The 21,319-nt window shown below is 39.6% G+C and overlaps 1 protein-coding gene across 3 annotated transcripts in view; it reads right to left on the reverse strand.

The window, feature by feature from the left end:
- Positions 1–21,319, reverse strand: part of LINGO2 (leucine rich repeat and Ig domain containing 2) — a 579,240-nt gene that overhangs the window by 43,850 nt on the left and 514,071 nt on the right. The window contains exon 1 of one of the 3 annotated variants that reach the window (XM_075410840.1): positions 655–753. The exons of the other annotated variants lie outside the window; for them this stretch is intronic. The gene's annotated coding sequence lies outside the window, so the exon portion shown is untranslated. Of the gene's footprint in view, positions 1–654; positions 754–21,319 lie in introns of those variants that run through there. 3 annotated transcript variants of the gene reach the window in all.

Here is a 21,319-nt window from a genome sequence, read left to right on the forward strand (position 1 = left end):
CTTCTCCATGGCTGAGCTCCTGTGCGAGATACCATGGCTACTGATTAGGATTGACTGTCTTTAAGTAGGGGTGAACTAAGGAATGGGGAAAGAAAGATCATCTTCCTATCCCCAGTCACTTTAATTTCCAAGAAAATTTCTGTTTCCTGTACTTACACGACAACAATTTCTTTGATATTATTATGATGAAATGCAAGTGTTGTTGTCATTTGCAAAACACAACCCAAATCTCATTATTATTTCTGAACTGGAAGCTTGTTTTGTATTTCCACCAAATCCAGTGCTGCTCTTGCTTTTGCTGCATGCAGTGCTGTAAGGGCATTTTTAGTAACAAGAATCCTGTGTATTCAGATGTTTCTTACCGTTGTGCCTTTGATCCTGTGTGGAAGTGAAAGCTGCACTGCAGTTAGAAGCATTCTTACCAGAAAAATACAGAATGCAAAATTTATTTTTTGTTTCCATTGAAAATGTTTCTCATTGCTTCTCCCCATGTTGTCATCAAAATACCAGAGTCAGAGTGGGAAGGGGTTCAAAGGAGTGAGAAACAAGCCCATGAAAGGGGCTTATCAACCTCAGACACCACTGAACCATGTACAATATTTCCTTGTTATCCATGTTCTACCAAAATCACTACGATTGATACACAGGACCCACCTCCTAATATGTCTCTCCTGGGGACCACAAAATGGATGGCTTCAGAGTCACACCAAGAAGCCTGCTTCTGTTGACAAGCAGTTATCACTGGGATGAAAGGAGAGAAGATAAAGTCTTGGTCTATTAGACAGGAAGACAGTACCATGCACCTCTGGTGTTATCAGTATTTCAGGGTAGTGACTTCTGAGGAGCAAACACATGGAAAGTTAAATTGCTTGAACATATTTATCAAACATAATAAAGTGTCTGAATGCACATTAAATACATCCACAAAGAAAGGAATGCATTATCACATTTTCATGAACTTGATAACAAAATTCTTCTGGACCTTCTGAAAGCAGAGTCAAGCTCCGTTTTAAAACAGAGCTGGAGCAGCAACACTCTGAGCACACGGAACAGAAGGTTAATAAAAAGTATGGATAGAGAAAAAAGTATGTGAAGAATAATCCATGGACATGAAGAAAAGCACTGACACAAGATGAAATATTTTGTACAACTAATACTTAGAAAAGAACAGCAAGATAGAAAGTTTACAGAACTGCATTCAGAGATTTGGATTTTATCAAAGTCATGTCAAACTACAAATCCTCAACTTGGAAAACTCGGCAAGATTTTCAAGATAAAATTTAAATGTCTAGTTAATGTAGAAGTTCTTGCACAGATAATGTATATTCACTTTCTTCCTGTTTAAAATACTTTATTTTCCTGTGTGCATTTCAGTAATTCCTCCACTGAGAGGTCGCAGTAACTCTACATATGATATATGATCACATTATATCTTAAACCTTTGGTGTCTTCAGAATTATAATAATTGAGCCCAATTATAAACACCAGTATCTGTCTAATAAACAGGGCAGAAAATCTAACCCAAACAAAATCCCGAACAGCAATTCCTTTCTATTAGGTAACTTGAGAGATGGGGAAGTTCTGGAAAGCTGTTCTGCTGTATCACGCTCCTTCTCCTGAGTAAAAGGATGAAATAGAATCACAACTTAGGCACCAACAGTCACCTCTATTTATCTGGTGTGAAAGGTGGATCCAATGCCCCGCTAGAAGGAGTGGTCAAGATATGCAAAAACCCCGTCTGCTGGTTTGCATTTACAGCAGTGGTACAGAAGTGTAGGGCTTTGCTCCAGCCATCTTCTTCCTTGAGAGAGCCATTTCAGTATGAATATTACACTTAGTTCAGAAAACTGATTATATCTTTGATTGCAGTTAATGATTTGGTATAATCTAGCTAAACAGTTCTCTCAAGATGTGCTGCCAGAAAATCTGTAGCTCAGGCAGCATTTTCCTATAAGCAAGGTCAGCAGAACTAAACAGCCACAGGCATGTGTAAGGACCTATAAGCAAGACAGGCCAGTATCCCAGCATCCAGTCTCACCAGGGGCATCACATATGACATGCTTAGCTTTACCTGCATGCCATTTAATACAAATCTGTTTCTGTTTCTCTTTCATTATTTCAGTTTATTTATTGTTGCATGCCAAGAATCATGGAAATAAGTCCAAAGAAGGTGTTACATATGCCTTATAAATGAAAAACAAATACATCAGCTGGAGGCTCTCATCTGTTTAATAGTTCTCCAAATGTTTCTCTTAAGCTTTGCAAAATTTGGTATTTTCAGTTTGGTTAATTGTCTTGAGTCTAATGTCAGATAACCACAAGACCAGCCTTTTGTTCTAGCAGAATCTTTCCCACGCCATCCTTAGAGAAGATCATGCAGCTGTAATTACCTAGCATAATTACCTAGCAGTTAACTGAGATACTTTGAAGATGGTTTTTTCTGTGAATCTCTGCTTCTGCAATGGGCTCAAGGCCCAAAAGTGAAAAATGAGGGATGTGCTTTGCTGCAATGTTTGAAATCTCAGATGAAGAGACCCAGTCAATCTGGGAACCAAGGTGACCTTGGTAGCCCCACTAGCCTCAACACACAGAGCCGAGACGATCTCAGCAAGTTTGATGACGACAGCAAGCAGTGTGATGCAGTCGACATGCTGGAGGGAAGGGATGACATCCAGACGGACCTGGGCAGGCTTGAGAGGTGGGCCTGTGTGAACCTCGTGAAGTTCAACACAGCCTGCACATGGGCGGGGCAATCGCAAGCACAGATACAGGCTGGGTGGAGGATGGATGGAGAGCAGGACTGAGGATAAGGACTTGGGGGTACTGGTTGACAAGAAGCTGGACCTGACCCAGCAATGTGTGCTCACAGCTCAGAAGGCCAACCATATCCTGGGCTGAATCAAGAGAAGCGTGGCCAGCAGGGTGAGGGAGGGGACTCTGCCCCTCTGCTCTGCTCTGGTGAGACCTCACCTGGAGTCCTGTGTCCAGCTCTGGAACCCTCATCACAGGAAGGACATGGAACTGTTGGAGTGGGTCCAGAGAAGGGCCACAGAAATGATCAGAGGGCTGGAGCACCTCTGCTGTGAGGAAAGACTGAGAGTGTTGGGGTTGTTCAGCTTGTGGAAGAGAAGACTCTGGGGACACCTTACAGCGGCCTTCCAGTACCTGAAGGGGGCCTGCAAGAAAGACGGGGACAGGCTTTTTACCAAGGCCTGTTACAGTAGGACGAAGCGTAATGGCTTTAAACCAAAAAAGGGTAGATTTAGAGTAGCTATAAGAAAGAAATTCTTTACTCTGAGGGTGGAGAGCCTCTGGAAGATATTGCCCAGAGCAGCTGTGGATGCCCCCTCCCTGGCAGTGTTCAAGGCCAGGCTGGATGGGGCTTTGAGAAGCCTGGTCTGGAGGAAGGTGTCCCTGCCCATGGCAGGGGAGTTGGAACTAGATGCTCGGTCCTTTCCAACCCAAAGTGTTCTATGATTCTATGATTCTGTGATTCTATGATCTTCCCAGAAGATGGGAGAAGCAGGTATCAGTCATGGTTCCCTGCTATGCAGATGTCTCTCAGCAGATTTAATGCACAACGCTGCTTACTCAAAATTTCTGTTATAATCTCACTTACACTCTATCAATTTTTACTAGGCCTGACAAAGGCTTACTGTATTAACACTATGACGCTTTCTTCCCATCCCTTCTTTTCCACTTTCACATGCCCTTTGTGCTACTCTTAGAGGAAGAGATGCTGCTGTTATTCGGCTCAGAGCCCTGGCTGCAGATGCCAGGCTGCAAATATCTGCGTACACTGATAATGGATACAAAGGAAAGTATCCCCAGCTCATGTGAAATGATGGAAACCCATTGCACCCTAAAGATCTGTGCTGTTTGTACTAGCTAGGAAATCTGTTCCTCTGTCATTTACTATTACAACAAAACACACTAAACCAGTAAAAGAAATCATTTTGCCTTGCGGGGATTCAAAAGTCCAAAGAAAATACCATCCTATTATCATGTTTTAACTTCTCACACTAAAGCCTCATTCAATTTACAACAGGTATCTGAGTATCTTTGTAACCAATATATTCATGTCAGCAATCAGATTCATGAATATTTTTGCGTTTAATAGGTATAATTTCCATGAATCACTGATGAAATCAGTAGGAGCACATAATACATATGCCAAAAAAATGAGATGGTGCCCTTCAGAATCCTGGAGGTATTTCATCAGCACAGAACAGCCTGTTTCTGTACTCAACAACGCCAGGGGTTTTCTCCCAATTAGGAATTTCACTGCAACCTGTAACGCAGCTCTGGGAGGCTCTGCTGAATTTTTATTTCATATTTTGTGAGTGCTATTTAAAAAAAATAATCAACCGCTTTAGCAGTTTAGACTTAGATGTCTTGAAATAAAGCTGTTTCTCAGCCTGAGAAACATTAAGCACTTTGGCTAATACAGTCATTTTCTCCCTCAATTTGATTCAAGGTGATTGGGCGAAAATGCTCAGGTCCTACATTGGCTTTAGAGGACCAAATAATTTGAAAGAGAATTAGTTCATTAATGCTTTCAGAGCTTACCAGTACTTCACCACAAAGAGAAAGCAGTCGGAATAATTCAGTCATTGTAGAGCTTTGGTTCAGTCATAAGATGCAAGCAAGAGCCAGTATTTTGATTTTACTTAAGATCCACATTGACTTTAATTGGCTTTGAATCACGGACTACACTAAGCCTCTCCGCATCCAGGTTGGTAGACCACATTCTGACTATGAGGTGTAATCTTATACACTTAAAAGGGGAGTGATTTTTTGTGTCTGAAAACCCTATCTAGTGATAACTGCAGGTAATGGGCAACATTTTCTCTTCACCTAATACTCACAAGGCAAGAAACAGGAGTAAACTTGTGTCTTTTATTTTCTATGCATTTCTATTCTGTTTCCTGCCACCCATAAAAAATCTCCTCTTATATCTGGCACTTTCAAAGAACTGCTACGTATGTTATTTGCAAATCTTGATCCATCCATTCAAGGAAAAAAAGTCTCTATGGATAGTTATTTTTCCTTGCTGGCAGCACCTCCATTACAGGAAGGATGTTTATCAGTCTGTAGGAGTTCCCTGTGATACTTGGCACATACAGAAAAAGACAATATTTTAGGATTGTCATTCTTACTGAAAAGGCAACACTACAGATTCACTGACCAACTGCAACGTGGTGAACGCAGTGGATCAGCAGATCCAACACAAATAGCTTTCATGTCAGCTGTGGCTATATCTTGCTGCCTTGTATCCAGCAAATGTCTGGCCTAGAGCTGGCTCACAAGAGAGTCTTGTTGCTGGCTTCTCAGACCGTACATTTTGCAGCAACTTCAAGAAAACATGTGGAAGCAAGCAAGGAAGAGTTTTCCCCACAGTATTGACTCAAGCTTTGTACTTTGTTTTGAGGCATCTTTCTTGCCACATTACAAAGAGCTCCACGTCATGTCTGTCTCTACTACAGCACAGCTAATGGGTGGCTTCCCTTCCCTGCTGCTTGATACAATGGCTAGGCTCACATGCCAGCTGGGGTACATACATGTCCTTCACAAATGTCATTCCTTCCATCGTAAGTTTCCTTGTGTTAAGCCTGGAGCTGTTCGTCAAAATACTTTTCAAATTTGCTCCCGTTTGAGTGCAGTGGGATAGCAGTTACTATTTTTCAGTTGGGTAGGTAGGTTAAAGACAATTTCTGGAACCCTGTCCACTCTTTGCTTCAGTATACCAAGTGCCAGTGAACCATGGGCGTTTTCTTTATAATGCAGTCAGAAAGGCAAATCTTAAACCATCTTTTGGTGCAACAGGAAAGGAATGACACTACCTATGTGAAACTTCGTACGGTGTAGACTGGTGGGCATCCACCAACTGCACACACAAGGAACCACGAATCAGCTGGAGGCAAGGAGGAAACTGAAAAATGGGATGAACTGAGGGAACGGATTTATTTAAAAAAATGAGTACTCAGCACAGGTAAAATAAGCACTCAGAAGGCCCCTAACATGTTTTTGGAAAAGAAAGAAGCCCTTGGCCACCAACATATACACTTCAAATTCTATCATAACCTCCTCAGACACAGGTACTGCCCTTTGAGTAAAAGCAACGTGAAGCATGCTGGTTGTGACATCTCAGGCAGCTGTGCCATGTAAGCAGAAAGCTGGTGTATACCGTAATTGTATTCCAAGGCAGAAGATCAGATGAATTAGCAGGTGGAATTCCAAAGCAGGCGGAATTCCACAGCAGGCTCAGCTCAGTAGCCATTTACAGTCTTGTCTGCATCACAGCAAAGCAACAGCAATTAGAAAGACCTTTTCTACTGACATCCCTGTTACTCGTGCGTAGCTGTTCTTTTTGTGGTAGCAGCACAGAAGAAAAACAAGATGTCTGAAGTAATTGCAGTTGCATTATCATGTGAAAGCTCATTTCACCTCAGCTTTCTGAACATGATCTTCCATTTTCAAAGATGTACTGAAGTAATAAAGCTGAACAGGATTCTCACAAGCTCTCTACACCGATCCATCACTGAAACCTGTGGAGTTATACCATAAATGAATCTGGTTCCTGAATTTGGTCATAAATGAAACATTTATTCAAGTTATTAAATAATATATTATAAACACTTCACTTTCAAAAGCAAATAACTTACAAGAAATCTACTATTAAAAGATTCAGATTGCAAGTTACTTGACAACTTCATACCAATATGTGTTCCTGATACGCAGGTATTTCAAAGAAGACTCATTAAATTAGGAATTCAGCTCAAGTACAGGTATCAGACTGCATTTAATGAACGAGATGGGAATAAAAGGGGAGAAAATGGGGCACATAGAAGGCAGCAAATCTGCGCAAACAGAATTTTAAAACAGGAGAGGTGGGTAGAGTAGGAGGCAGGACACACCATGCAATTCACGTTAGATGATTTGTTTGCCCTTGTTATAAAGAAAATAAATCTACCTTACGTGAATGCAAATTATTACCAAATGGAATAACAAAGGAGCACAAATATGAGCTGCTGTTAACAGCTGTACACAGCTAAAAAAATTACGAGTGTCTGGCCCCATTGCCTGGCAGGCCAGTATGGTGGGCTGACCCTGGCTGGATGTCAGGTGCACACCAAGCTGCTTTATCCCTTCCCCTCCTCATCTGGGCAGGGGGAGAAAAATATGACAAAAGGTCATGAGTCAACATAAGAACAGGGAGAGACTCCCCAGTTACCATCATGGGCAAAACAGACTCAACTTGGGGAAATTAGTTAATTTACTTCCAATCAAATCAGAGTGTATAATGAGAAATATAACCAAATCTTAAAACACCTTCCCCCCACCTCTCCCTTCTTCCCAGGCTCAACTTCACTCCTGATTTCTCCACCTCTTTCCCCTGAGTGGTGCAGGGGGATGGGGAGTGGGGGCTGCGGTCTGTTCATCACACGTTGTCTCTGCCACTCCTTCCTCCTCACACTCTTCCCCTGCTCCACTGTGCAGTGCCTCCCATAGCAGAGAGTTCTCCAAGAACTTCTGCAACATGAACCACTCCCACAGGCTGCAGTTATTCATGAACTGCTCCAGTGTGGGTGCTTTCCATGTATCCTTTCCTCAGGGTGCAGTCGTTCAGAAATGGACTGCTCCAGTGTGGGTCCCTCATGGGTCACAAGTCCTGCTATGTCCTGAAACACTGTACACAGTATGTGTAAAATAGATACGGGTAAAAGGAATTTCTTCCCTTCTAACAAGTAGATCTTGAGATACAGCCAGGAAACGCTTGTGAAAGCTTCCAGAAGACAGCAGAAAATACTAGTAGGCAAAGCTGGAAGGTCTTGTAATACGTTTATTTTCCTATTTTCTATTCTTAGTCCTTGTATAACTGCTTTAGCAAGTGGAGGTGCCAGAGATTTGGAGGAAGAGTTTTGTTGTGACGAATGTAAAGCACAAAATCTACTCTTTTTTTTTTTTTTTTTTTTCCCCCCAGAAAATATCCTGCTAAATGTGGCTTTTCTTATAGATTCTCTGGAGAGGATATGTTATTAGAGAGGCATATGGGTGATCATCCTGACTCAAATTCTTTCCTTTTCCTTTGTACTGTTGTGACCTTTTGTGATAGGTGTAGTAGGAAGAGGTGAGAAGTAATAAAAATCAAGTGAGGGGATGATTTTTGAATCCTCAGTGCTCCTTTTAAGGTACTGTTCCATCAAGACTTATTGTCCCAGTTGTAGTTAAAATAATTACAGAGCAATTACAGTCTAATGAGGAAGAATGGTGTGATCTACTCAAAATAAGAGAAAGAAAGTAGTATTCCTTGAGACTGATAAAGCCACCTTATGTGCATGTTGCCATCCTAGAAAGAGAACAAGAAATCTAATAAGTCTGACAGCTAAAAGCACCAGCCAGTGCTAAACATTTTCCATACACAGGGAGACAGAATGTTACTGCCTTAAAGATCTGTCCGTAAAAACTGAAAGGCTGCTGCAGAGATTCTGATACAGCTAAGAAATGTCATTTTCTTTTCCACTTTCCCATTTTATACCTTTTAAATCCATAAAGTAGGCAGAGTAATAAGATTTCCAAAGGTATTTAAAAAACCTTGTGATTTCAGGGTTTCTATCTGAAAGGACAGGTTCAGCACTTAGGAAGTGATCTCACTTTGACCAGAAGGGGAAAAATGAAACAGGGAGGATTGTCTGACTTTCAGGAAATCTTCAGTTCCTAAGTGCTGAATGTCCTTTTGAAGACAGGATTATGGTTCGTAAGCTATTTGATATATGTGCACACAGCCAGCTACAGTGCAATACTGAGATACTTGATCTGTCTCTTGTATGGGTAAAAGTACAGTTAAAACTAAAGGCAGAATTCTTGATGCTGTATTGCAGCTCCTAGTGTAAACTTATGTTAGACAGATAATAATTTTCATCGATTTTCAGCAGTCATTACTCAATCCAGCTGATGACCTAGATTACCATAGATGAAAACTAATGTCTTGCTATTCAACTTGGAAACCATCATTGCCCACTCACTGTGTGTAAAGGAAGATTCTCACGGAATATAAGTGAAATCTCATTTCTGAAGGAACTTAATGACATTTTACAGCAGTTATACTCTCTGATTACCATTTAGTTGAATTTCTACGTATAGTAACCACAGCATCAAACGTATGAATTTCTGGATGAAACCCAGCCTGTAGGAATTGCAAAGAAATAAACCTTGTGGAGTCATGGTGATGCTACTGTTGTGCATTGTACGCATAAAGCCTAGCCTTTCCTCCTACCTCTTCCATCCTGCTTTTCTGAAGGTTTTTTTATCAGTTATACTCTGGATCATGATTTCTAAACTCTTTATGTAAATTGGCTCTGCATTCCTTTGTGATTGCATTTTAACCTACCTCCTGAACATCCTGCAGAGCAGAAGCAAAGTACAACAAGGAGAAACGCCTAAGGCTGTAGACATCTAAGTCACTTGGAGTCAAAAAGGCGACTGCAGTGCATTCTCAGCATTCTCCTTTGTTACTTTTAGAAATGGAACATGCAGACACCCCAATAATTAAATCACTTACTGGGGGTTACAGCAATTGATGGTGATTAAGACATTGCACAATCAGCAGGCTGCATTCATTTGTTCTGCTGCTTAATATCACCACTGTGAGAACATCACTGTTTATTATGGCTCACAGGCAGTAATCTTTTTACATAATACAATGATTTTTTTTCACTCTATTGCATTCATGCTTTAGGCTGATTAGAATAATCATCATGCAACAACTCCTTGCACCTCTACAGATGATGCTCAATGATTCAGGTCACTGCATATACTGTATATATATTTTTGTGGGGGTACATATTTTTCTTTTGCACATTTTAAGGGATAAAAATAAAAAGCTGCATCACTGCCTTCTTTTCCCCTGTGCTGAGAATCCTTATTAAAATCAAGACTAACAGTGTCCAATAGCAGGATACTTTTCAGGTACCATATGAAAGAATTCAGAAGCTAAAGGTGTAGACAAAGGATTACGTAAACAATTGAGACCTACCGACATGGACATAAATGAAAAAGGTAACTCCACTGGGCACTGACTTGGTTTGAGGATTTATTTATGAATAATCCAAGGTATACCCATTGTAACTATTGGCACCTGAAAATACTCCAACAGTCTTTTCAGCAAATAGGTATAATAAACACTACATTCTTCAATGTGCTGACCTTTTGATCTGCTAGTAGTAGCTGAGCATAAATACAGATCTCATTCCAAGAGGTTTGCACCTGGTGTCCAATCCAGCATTAAATATAATGCTAGCTGCGCTTGTAATTGATATTGTGAGCAATTTTTTGCTCAACCAAGGGAGGCAAAGCATGCATGAGATTGAAAAGTACTTAATGGAAACAATGGTGATTTGAGAGTAAGGGGGTCAAATGCAGGACTTCAGCATGAATTATCTTAATAAAGAGGCAAAATTACACAGAAAGACTTCTGTCCTGGAGAAGAGGATTTTCAGCTGAGTTCTCTGCTCAATTTTATTGAGTCAATTCACTCTAACAATTCAAAACTGTAAGATAAGTGAGAATCATGAAGGCAGGTGTCTGGGTGAAAGCAGCAAAAAATTTCACAGAGTACTCAAAAATACTTCATATTTTTAAAGTATATTTTTTGGGTTTTGCTCCTTTGCCTGCTTTCCTTCTCATAGATGTAAAGAAAGAAAAGGGGTTATTATCTGTCAATTTTGGCAAAACACACGTGACTGCAAGGCAACGAGATTCAAAAATCAGTACTTCTAGGCAACAGGACATCATGGAAGGAGATACAGAAATGACATTAAAATCTATTAAGTCAAAACTGACTTTGTTGCTAAGCAGGAGCAAATGAAAGAACACGAAATGAAACTCTAAGCATAGATGCAAATTAGACAATATATGGACTTGAAAGTATGGTCAAAAAGTTTGGAAGATGAAAAAGTGTTGGAGTCTAATGTGGGAACTAGTCTCTATAGTGGCAACATTTTGAACGTACTGGAGAATAATGTCTGAGAAACTCAGCCGAAGACACGTGTGCTAGTGACTTCGTAGTGAGAGAAAAATCCTTTAGAGGGGGAGAAGAATAATGAAATTATGGTATTTAAGTGGGAAAAAAGGAAGCAGCGCCCAGCCTGGCTTGAATGTATGGGAACAGCTGCAGATACAAATGACAAAGAGACAGGTATCAAATCAGGTCTTTTCTGTAGTAATGGTATTAAGACATTGATTACCAATATAACTTGCTTATCACAAAGGAATATTTAGTGACAGGAAATTACAATGAAGTAGCAATAGTGCAGTACAAATTATTTGCTTAAAATGTGGCAAGGCACTATGTATTGAAAACTTGTTCTTATAAGGCTGGATATATGAGATGTTTCTTTGTGCAGCTGTGAACAAATGGATATTTTGTATCTAAAATCATTTTGGATGTACTCAGATAGTTACCCACTAGCTCACTGCTACTCATGTTCTCTATTTCTAATACTTTCTCACTTTCTGTTGCCACAGAAATCATGGCTAGGCCCTGTGCCAATTCCTGTGCTGGTTAATTATACATGAAAGATACTACAAAGCGTTGAAAACTTGTTTTTCACAACTGCTGCTTTAAGTCTGGGTCCACTTTTTCCAAAGTTGCAAAGCTGAATAGGTTAAGTCAAATCTTTCTAGGTTTATTACCCGTTCAGAAAGGAGAAATGCACTACTGTTCAGAGAACAATATTTTGAACTTCGAACAATGTGCTGAGTAGACAGTATTTGTTAGGGACAAAAGTGTGAGAAAAAGACAGATAAATCCACAACCATAGGAAAGGTGCAAAGATAAAATCCAGTAATCCTGTTCAGACTGAAGAGCAGTGGACTTATGATCTACACAAGCATGAAATTATACTTCTCTCAGTGAGTCGGATCCTAACATCGACTGCACTCACGGCACCTGTTGATTGATGACATATTTATTCAGATTTCAGATAGCTCAGTCATTCTGTAAAGCCAGTCAGTTTTTTCATTCCCTTTTCTTCCACACCTCATTAGGCTTGTTGAGTGAGAGAAATAAATCCACTCTTCTGCAATGCTAGGCTATTACCGTTGCATAAGAAAGATAATCATCCATCACAGAAAATCCATAAAAATGTTATATTAGGGGTTCTATTCTTAAACCATTTGGCAAAGCCATATCTTATTGTAATCCACCTGTCCCAAGCAGCCTCCTTTTCCTACAAAGGCAGTCAATCACAGAGAGGGAATAGAGAACTACTAAACTCTGTTGCTGACCAAGGGCCAGAAAGCAGCAGGATACTGCTTCTGAGCAGAGCAAATGCTGAATCTAACACGTAAATTTAGAAAGAAGAAAGCACAGAGGTGCTGCAAATACGCAAGAATATTTCATAGAATCATAGAATCACATAAAGTTTTGGGTTGGAAGGGACTCCTAGAGGTCATCTAGTCCAACACCCCCACAGCGAGCAGGGACACCACTAACTAGATAAGGTTGCTCAGAGCCCTGTCCAACCTGGTCTTGAATGTTTCCAGGGATGGGGCCTCCACTACCTCTCTGGGCAACTTGTTCCAGTGTTTCATGACCCTCATGGTAAAGAATTTCTTCCTTATATCTAGCCTAAACCTACCCCGTTTTAGTTTAAAACCATTACCCCTCATCGTGTCACTGTTGTCTCTACTAAAAAGATTGTCCCCACCTTTCCTATAGGCTCCCTTTAAGTACTGAAAGGCTGCAATCAGGTCTCCCCGCAGCCTTCTCTTCTCCAGGCTGAACAAGCCGAACTCTCTCAGCCTGTCCTCATAGGGGAGGTGCTCCAGCCCTCGGATCATTTTTATAGCCCTCCTTTGGACCCGCTCCAACAGTTCCATGTCCTTCTTGTGCTGAGGGCTCCAGAGCTGCAGGCAGTACTCCAGGTGAGGTCTCACCAGAGCAGAGTAGAGGGGCAGAATCACCTCTCTGGACCTGCTGGCCACGCTTCTCTTGATGCAGCCCAGGACACGGTTGGCCCTCTGGGCTGCCAGCGCACATTGCTGGCTCATGTCCAGCCTTTCGTCTATCAGTACCCCCAAGTCCCTCTCAGCAGGGCTGCTCTCGATCCTTTCATCCCCCAGCCTGTATTGATACCGGGGATTACCCCGACCCAGGTGTAGGACCTTGCACTTGGCCTTGTTGAACCTCATGAAGTTCACACAGGCCCACCTCTCCAGCTTGTCCAGGTAACCTGTGCTTTCACTAAAACACATAAGTGGCATAAGTGTCCAGTTACTCAAGATCAGACATGACAGAAAAGCACCAAAGCAAAGCCTTCTGCAAGCACTACACTGTAGGATGAGTCTGGCTGAAGGCTTCTTTGGCAGTACAGTGATTAGATTAAGCACAGTGGTTTCTCCCTCTTCTCTACAGCTTCTCAGCTGAAAATAGTGAGAACTCCAGTGCCAGCACTGAAAGAATGCTGAGAAGTAATGAAACAGTCTAGCAACACTGGACTATGTTAATAATTTAATTATGAAAAAAATATATTGTCATAATGGAATAATGAAAAGTAATATGTTGAATGGAATAAGGCCATCATGGAAATGACATCAGAGGTTCATTTTTTTAAATCAAAGATGTACTCATATGCCAATGTTCACCATTTTCATTGAAAATAAAAAAACCCACCCCTAGAAAGAAAAGCCTTTATCTCTTTTAATACTGGAGCTTAAAACGATATTGTAAGGAATTACTGTCTTTTGATGAGTGACAAAAAAAACCCCAAACTCAAAATGAGAGCACTTCTGAAAACAGGCAATTCGTACTATTGATCTCTGAAATTTTCAAGACATAGCTATGTCACTGTAAATTTGTGATAACTTATGTATTATGATGCAGATAATTTGTGAAAAAAACATAAGTCTTGAAATCAGAAGCTTAATGTTAGGAACAACAGTGAGGATCAACCTCTACCTTCATTAATCAGTGTACAAGAAATCCCTTCTTATTTGAAGCCTTTGAATTTGAATGTGGATATTTTTTAGCTAATTAGGTGAACGCAAAGCCCATATTAACTTCTTTTTAATGTATTAAGTAGAGTTTAAATTTTAAAGAAGGTAGGGACCATTATGACCTTTTAATCAGACTTCTGTTCTGCCCTCCAAATTCAAGCAAAACAAATTTCTTAACAGCTTTCATATCCCAAGAGTGATCTGAGGTTTTGGCCTTACCTATCCTGCACTGGCTTAGCTGATATAGCTCAAAGCACAGTTATCATCGGGGTTGGGCAGGGAATTAGCAGAGAGCATTTAATGAATTAGCTGAACGAGGTTCAGCTTCCCTCAGACAACTGTAAAATCTGGGTTACCATCAAAGTTTAGTACAGGTCATTTTAAAATCCTGTCAAGTTTTAGTTTCATTACATATTCCAGTAATTAAGTAGTTTTTCATACAGTTCGATAATAAGCAGGTAATGCAGAGATTTTGGGAGACAGTGCCCAATGTTTTGAGCATGGATCCTTGCATTAAAATTCTCGCTGCTCCATCACTATTTATGTTTCTTACTCCTCAGGCTACACACTCTCCTTCCAAAAACTAAAACTAATGGTGGGCAAAACATATTTCTTTTATATTCTTTACGCATCTTAGAACTGACATCAAGGTAAGACAAATGCTTCTTTCAAGGTCCTGAAGGAAGCCTGCCTTTGAGCGAAGAAATATGTATTTTTTAAGTTTCAGCACAGTGTGCTAATCACCAAGAACTCTTTTTTATTGTTAGTCAAGTGGTGTTCTGCTCTTAAAATTATTACTTCTTTGATTTTCTAGAGAAAAGTCCTGCTAAACAGCCCAAATCTTTAAAAAATATTGGAATCTGTAAGCTTAGAACTCTTCTTTTGCTTTGCACCAATCGAAAAAAAACAAAACAAAACACAAAAGCACATACCCAGTGAACTGTCATCAGTGCATTTGTCCTGAGTGACTTTGTATTTCTATTCTAATTTACTCTTCAGAGAGATTTGTGTAGCTGGACTGAAGGTGCTTTACAGGAGCTGGCAGGACTTCTTTATAACACGGGCTTTGAACTGGTGAATTTTACTACAAAAATCAAAGTATTTCTTAAAATATGACCCAAGAACTACTCTAAAAGGACATAAACTCAATTAGTCATAATGCAGGTGTTTTCTTACCTCCTGAGTGAGCCAACTGGGAAAATGTAAAGTGCTTTTCCCTTTATACGTATTCATTTATTGATTTATTTACTTGGGCGATACTTACAAAGCTTTTAAGCCACTTCAGACTCAGTTTTGAGACTTACAATGTTCATTCATGAAAAGACTGCAATGCAGGTGGAAATGGGACTTCTGACCACTGTCTGACAGAGAGCGCATATACATTTTTCATTGATTGCAGAATATAGTCATTTCCTGTTGGTAACACAGACTATAGCAGTATTTTACAGGCAGCTGCTCAGTGCATACACAATAGTATGCTTATGCATTACAATCGTGTACAGCTAAAAAGATCTCTGCACTTTTTTACCGACGATTTGTTGCATTTATTCACCAATGCTTTTTATGATTATGGAGAATTATTCTTATGATTTGTCAACTTGGTGAAAATGTATTCATATTTCTACTTTAACAGACCTTCATATGTTCTGAATTTCAAAACTAGGACTTGGTTCAAACACCTTGTGATTATATATCTGTGAACTGCAATTGCAAAACAGAAAGCTGTTCTGAAACATACCATAATATTTGCTGTTTGTGATATTCCCTACAAAATCTATTCAGTCGCTCAGCAGACAAGCAAACAGCTCCAAACATGTATCTTAGGCTGAGCAAAGGAGTCTACGCTAAGTTTCCATTCAACAATGCAGAAGGACTGTGGACAGAGTGGATTCAGATTTGATCACATTTTGAGCATTATTTAGCTGATTAAAATACTTCACTCGCCCTTTTTGAGGTGTGACCGAGACATGCAAAAAAGCACCTAGCAGTAAACAAGGACAAATCACCCACAAGGGAACTGAGAATTAGTCTGACATCTACTAGCCTGCTACAGTTTATCAGGTCAAGGTTTTGCAGGTCTTCATCAGCTACCTTCTGTGAAATGTCAGAAACAAACCATTAATTCTACTAACAAAAGTGTATTGTGCTGATATTAGATAACTCCTGAATCTACTGTTTTCCTACTGAAACTTCTATGCTTTTAGTCAGCTGATATTTATAAAAAGACAAAGGGAAAAACGTCCCTTAGTAATAAATTATTACTTTTAAGAACAGAGTTTGCTTTTACAAGCTTCAAGGCTTTTTTTTTTTCATATGTTAACAAGCACAGAAAAGTATGTACTAGGTATGACCAGAATTTTTTAAGATTCATTTTTTCCCTTCAATTGTAGCACTTCTCAAACATTGTAAGCTAACCCTTACCTTCTTGAAAGTGCATTATGCTGCTTTATGAATTACATTTTTTTATTATTAAAGCAGATTGATTCTTCAAAACTTAGCTGAATTTCTTTAAATCTCTAGCTGGCTAGTTTGTGCCTTCAATTATTACATTTAATTATTTTCTACAGAAAATGGGAGGTAGTGGTCCGTAGCTGTGGACCAGAAATAATTGAGATAGAAAAACCTACCTTGAGAAAAACTGCATTCCTCTTATTTCTTAAAACATCTTTATTAATTTAGTTGTCTGATAAGATCTACAATGTAGTCCTTAATAGCAAGGATTTATCTTTTTTTTCAGGTAGTGCTTGATACACTAAATAAAACAATATAATGTTTCTCCCTGAAAGAAAAAAAACAAAAAACACCGTATTATCATGTGAGATACGGTTTTAATTTTTATAGCAATGTTTTAGGCAGCTGTTTCATTAAACTTCACATCCTGCTCAGAGCAAAATTATTTGAGAAAAGTGAGGGTCTCACAGTCCTGTGGAAACATGCTTCCCTATGCTTTCCTTTTCCCATCAATTCCTGAGAAAAATAAATCCCATCAGTCTTCTGTAAGTAAAAAAGCATCTACATATATATCCAAATCATCCTTATGTTCAGAGGGCAGTGCTTCATAAAGTAGTACAGCTTCATTCTCACAGAGGCCACTACTAAACAAAACTGCAACCCATTTAATGGTTATTTCTGCACTTTTACAAATTCCTTCTTTTTGTGTTACTCTGGAAACTAAAAAAAAACTTCAGATGAACTCTGACATCTGGTCTGATTATATATTTGGGAAAATCACTTTCCTTCTGAAGTTCGAAAATGAGGACATATGCAATAATATATATGCATACATATACATATGTACACTACCTGCAGAACCTAAGCAGAGTCACAGCCTCAGTTGGCCTACAGCAGCCTAAGCATGCCGCTGTTATTCCATGCATATCTTCACTAAATGCTAGCAACTTCCAGGTTTTGGCTTGGAGCCGCAGTTCCCACAAGCAAGCTGTAAAGTGCTCAGAAAAGTGGAAGGTAGAAAAAGCTAGCAGATAACAATTGACAGTTTAAAAAAAAATCTCAAGAAATTTCTCAAGGTACTTCTTAAGTAATTGCACAATTTTTTTTTTTTTTTAATTATCAGGATGATTGAAGTGGTTATCTGGAAATTGCCTAACAGCTACGAAAAGACAGAGGACACATCCAGGGAAGACATGTGTGTGCTTTTATGAATGTACATGGGAAAGATTTCATAATGTCATAGGGGATAATAAGAACTAGTTGTAATTTTTTAACTGTATAAAGTTTTTTTAAAGTATCTCTCTGTACAGTATAAGGCACTTATTTCCATTTCTGTTACAATGTGTTCCAACTAATATCCTGCTTTAGCAAACACTAGCGTTATAGGGTTTGTGTACATGTTAAACTTGCATGGGTATTATAGCTGTTTCTTATTCGCTCTTGCGCTAAAGGAAAATCACGGTGTATGTCATGGCTTGCTATGAGGGGAAGGAAAAGCATTTTCTTAAAATCTGTAAATGTCGCACTTGAGGTATTAAAATTGTTACCTCTATATTCTATATTCTAAATTTCATATACAACAAAATCATTTCTATCTGATAACTGCAGAACTAAGAAGAAAAAAGTAATTGAGAATGCGTGAGGATACATGTCACATTAAAGATGAATGGATAATGGAGAAGATACAGAATGACAAATTACATGTAGAAAAAAGTGCTGGGTTTTCCAATTTCTGTGAATCATATATTATATTTTATTACTGTTTTTTTACTCTTCCCTTAATTTCTCAATTTTACTGGCCATTTTACAGCACTTCACTGAATTGCATAATTGAAAGTGTAGCTTGTTAAAAAGAATTGTGGAAAGCCAGAAGGCTAAGGCTATACATCTGTCTTCTCTGCGCAAGCAAAGCTGTGCTTCTCACTGCTGTGAAATGCATCAAAATTTGGATAATGTCTGATATGAATGTTTGACATTGCCATAAGAATACTGGTTTGCATGCATGTGCTCAGAAGGTACCAGAACGAACAAAATATCATCGTTTACTTGCAGACAGTTAAATAAGATTCACCAGAAATGTACACTACATGTTCTCTTACTATGCTTCCCTTTCTTGTATAACATGCACACTCTGTATTTTCATCTCCAGGAAAAACTAGTGAGTTACACCCACAGTGCCTGGTAAACTGAAAAGGTGAGCTAGTCATGCAGATAGAAGGATTGACTCTGAGATGCACACAAACACATTTGCTTGGGAATGAGTGAATGGCTCTATCCACTGCCCTGTCTCTCTGCTAAGAAAGGCACACATGAAAGTTGAGGCCTGGAGAAGATTGCTGCTTTCTACCATCTTGTGCTTGGTTCTACTTTTGCACTTGCTAGAATAAATATATTCCTCAGGAACTATTATTATATTTGTACTATTCTCCTCCTGTGCTCTACCTACAACTCCTCTAATAGTCTCCACAGCCACAGTGACAGTGTCCTGTGACATCACAATACAGTCACTACATTTACCACATCTGCAGTAAAGAACATCTCTCATCCTTTACCTCTCTTCTTCTCCTAACAAGTATTAGTAATTACATGGTGAACTACTTGGAACAAATTGTGAAGATGGCTCTAGTTAAACAAATATCTTTGCTCATCATTCCAATAAGTACAGGTTAGCTAATTACATGGATCAGGAGCACAGAGTTAAAAAAGGAAAAAAAAAAAAAAAAGGATGTGTACTTGTGTGTGTCTTCAGGGGCGTGTGTGCTTTTGGCCAGGAAAGTGTGACAAAAACTTGTGCCTTTTGTCTCTCCCTGATGAGGCTTCAGAGCTCGCTTGGACAGCTCTGAGACTACCAGACTACTACGCAAGCTGCTTATTCACAGACTCCCATGCCGTTCATAGTGTGAGCAGGTTGTCCTACTGTGTTCTGTCTTCTCCACTGAGTAAATGTTTCATGTGTAGAACATATGCAGGGTATTGAAAACTTTTGGGTTTTGGGTTTTGGCATATTGAGAATGAATTGTTGATTTCCAGCCACACCTAGTAATGACAGTGAGTGAGATCAGGTACTGACTGGCAAAGATATATACTGCAATAGTATGCACATACATAAAGACTTTTGTGTTTAATAGAAACATTTACTGTACTCAAAGGAATAACATGATACGAACAGTCATGTCTTCCAAATGACAGGTAAAAATCATAGTATTAAAAGTATAATCTAAACGGAGATTGCGAAACATACCGGACAACGTGAAAGGAGGAGGGTGGCTAAACTTAGCTTTTTACTCAATATTGTTGCCTGGAATAAAAAGGTGTGATAGAAAAAATGCACTGGGGAATCAGTGCTTGTTATTATTTCACTTTCTTTTGAAGTCGTCTTGTTCTGCTGAGCTTCAGAGACCTGCATGACCACTAAAAATTGCATTCAAAACTCCCATTTTTATATAAGAAAAATGACAAGTTTTAATTTCTCATGACACACAGCTTTGGGGTTTTCAGTGCTGAGAATTTATTTTTCATGGACCTCACTACTAAGAAGAAGGGAAAGGTCACAATCTTTTGTGTATTTTCATGCTTTTCCAACTCCTGATCATTTTTAATATGCCTATAAAATGTGGACAGAAAAAAACATATCAAGGAATGTGCCTAGTTGAAATGATCCTGGAGGAGTCTGAGAGCAATTTCCTGATCATTAGGAAAGATCTCCACAAAGATCAAATAATAACACTGCAAAACCAAAGGGCAGCATGATATATCAATGTTGAACTGAAAGAGTCAATTTTACTGAACTAACATAGCTCCGGCAGACAAGACCTAATCACATCAAAGACAACCTACCCTCCCACTTCACAGTCTGCAAGGTCCCTTTGAGGAGCCACATGCTGCTGATGCTCTTCTGGGAGATTATTTCCAGTGGTTGAAAGCAGCTCTGGGTTAGAGGCTTAACCTCTGCGTACCAGACTCCATTCACAAAGCTGCTCCTGCTGCAGAATGGAGTTTGTAACCCGGACTCTCTTTGTGACTAGGCAACTATTACTGAGCTCTCTGTTAAAGGCAAAATTGCATCCCCATGAGTAATATCATGAATATTACCAATGCTTATTGACCCTATTAGGCCATTTCCTTTGTTATTCAGCATCAATGTTCTCTTTTCCTGGGAATCAACACCAAGACAAGATTACTGCTACATCTGAGTGAAATTCAGTATGAATCAACTATGATGGAAAACTATGGCCAGTTAGGTCCAGGGTGATTACAAGCAGGACTCACTTTTGATTAATGGAACTCTAGAACGAAGTGACATGTGAAGAAATCTCCCCACCGACGAGGCTCGGTGGTTCAAAGCATAGCGATGCTACCAGATGCTACTGATTGTGTAGTAACCTGAGGACAGTTCAGGTCACACCCACCTCTTCTCAGCCATGCTCTGCAGCTGTTCTCAAACACCCTTACACGTCATGTGCATAGAAACTAGCAAGTGCTGGTGACCGAATAAAAGGTGATTAAGCTCTCAGTTCCTTGTCATGCCGGGACTAAATTCTATGTGATTGAACTGAATGTGGTTGAAATGAGCAGAGGCCACTGAGAGTTCCACTTGGAGAAAAGCCCTGAGGAAGGGGCTACATATCCTGCAATTATACCACAGCTGCAGCTCTACTTACTAGATGCAGATGGTTAGCAGACAGCCAAAACTTCGTTCCAGCTTTACGCCTGTATCAGTCTCTCTTCTTCACTTTTTTCCTTCTTTTTTAGTGCTTGTATAGGCACTCTGTAAGGATCCCCCAAGAGAGACTTTATCACAGCTGCCATGGAAGTCAATTTTCATATAGGCCTCTGCTGAGTCATAGGATCAGGCGGGCACTCTAGTTGT

This window comes from Opisthocomus hoazin, chromosome Z (assembly GCF_030867145.1).
Source record: "Opisthocomus hoazin isolate bOpiHoa1 chromosome Z, bOpiHoa1.hap1, whole genome shotgun sequence".
Classification (NCBI taxonomy): Eukaryota; Metazoa; Chordata; class Aves; order Opisthocomiformes; family Opisthocomidae; genus Opisthocomus; species Opisthocomus hoazin.